Source organism: Triticum dicoccoides, chromosome 2B (genome assembly GCF_002162155.2).
Source record: "Triticum dicoccoides isolate Atlit2015 ecotype Zavitan chromosome 2B, WEW_v2.0, whole genome shotgun sequence".
In the NCBI taxonomy this organism is placed as follows: Eukaryota; Viridiplantae; Streptophyta; class Magnoliopsida; order Poales; family Poaceae; genus Triticum; species Triticum dicoccoides.
The window spans coordinates 685,285,709-685,287,744 of NC_041383.1; positions in this window are offsets into that span (position 1 = coordinate 685,285,709).

Genomic DNA, 2,036 nt, shown 5'->3' on the forward strand with positions numbered 1-2,036 from the left:
TCCTGTAATCCCCCGGTACTCCGGTACTTGTCCAAACTCACTCGGAACTCTTCCGAAGTCCAAACATAGTCATCCAATATATTGATCTTTATGTCTCGACCATTTCGAGACTCCTCGTCATGTCCGTGATCATATCCGGGACTCCGAACTACATTCAGTACATCAAAACACATAAACTCATATTACCGATCGTCACCGAACTTTAAGCGTGCATACCCTGCGGGTTCGAGAACTATGTAGACATGACCGAGACACATCTCCGGTCAATAACCAATAGCGGAACCTGGATGCTCATATTGGCTCCTACGTATCCTACGAAGATCTTTATCGGTCAAACCGCATAACAACATACGTTGTTCCCTTAGTCATCGGTATGTTACTTACCCGAGATTCGATCGTCGGTATCTCAATACCTAGTTCAATCTCGTTACCGGTAAGTCTCTTTACTCGTTCCGTAATGCATCATACTGCAACTAACTCATTAATCATATTGCTTGCAAGGCTTATAGTGATGTGCATTACCGAGAGGGCCCAGAGATACCTCTCCGACAATCGGAGTGACAAATCCTAATCTTGATCTATGCCAACTCAACAAGTACCATCGGAGACACCTGTAGAGCACCTTTATAATCACCCAGTTATGTTGTAAAGTTTGGTAGAGCACAAAGTGTTCCTCCGATATTCGGGAGTTGCATAATCTCATAGTCATAGGAACATGTATAAGTCATGAAGAAAGCAATAGCAACAAACTAAATGATCAAGTGCTAAGCTAACGGAATGGTTCAAGTCAATCACATCATTCTCTAATGATGTGATCCCATTAATCAAATGACAACTCATGTCTATGGTTAGGAAACACAACCATCTTTGATTCAACGAGCTAGTCAAGTAGAGGTATACTAGTGACATTATGTTTGTCTATGCATTCACACATGTACTAAGTTTCCGGTTAATACAATTATAGCATGAATAATAAACATTTATCATGATATAAGGAAATATAAATAACAACTTTATTATTGCCTCTATGGCTTATTTCCTTGAGGAGAGTGGCGCCTCGCTGCTCCAGGATCCACCTGATCCGGAGTGCGCTGCAGTGCCTGCGCTCGCGCGCCTGCGAGGAGACGCGTGTCGTGGCGAGGCTGGAGCGCCCTCTCCCGAGGCGGATGTGTTGCGGATCCCATTGTCCGGCGCGGCAGGTGAGGGAAAATCTTCCCCGGGATCGCCGCTAGCTGAATCTGGCGCAGCACCTGAATCAGTATCGTGTTATGTGTCTGTTTGTTCCATAAAATCATGATACACAACACAATTTCCACCAAAATTTACAGCAGGATTTTTATGAAGATTAACCGAAGGATCAACTATATGTTCATCCCCATGATCAAGAGGTTCGGATGGAGTAGTTTCTGAAAGAAGGAGAACTTCAGATCGAAGAGGAACGCCGGCATTTAGATTGAGCGAGGCAAAAGGAAAAAAAATTCATCAAAGATGACGTCTCGAGAGATATAAACATGTCCTTCTTTGACATCAAGACACTTGAACCCCTTGTGGAGATTGCTATAGCCAAGGAAAACACATTGTTTTGAACGAAATTCTAGATTCTTAGAATGAAAGGGTAGAAGATTTGGCCAACATGCACAACCAAAGGTGCGTAGGGCGTGGTAGTTGGTTTTTTCTTGAAACAATTTTTCCAAGGGAGTGTCAAGATTGATCACTTTGCTAGGAGTGCGGTTGATAAGGTAAGTGGCAGCTAGAAAGGCTTCATCCCAAAACTTTAAGGGCATGTAAGCATGAGCTAAAAGAGAGAGGCCCACATCTACAATGTGCATGTGTTTCCTCTCGGCGGACCCATTCTGTTGATGGGCATGCGGGCATGACACGTGATGTGTAATCCCTATTTGACGAAAGAAGGAGTTGAGGCGCTCATACTCGCCACCCCAATCTGTCTGCATGGTGATAATCTTGCGATCAAAAAGTCATTCAACTAGTGCTTGAAACTCATGAAACACTTTGAAAATTTCTCATATATGTTTAAG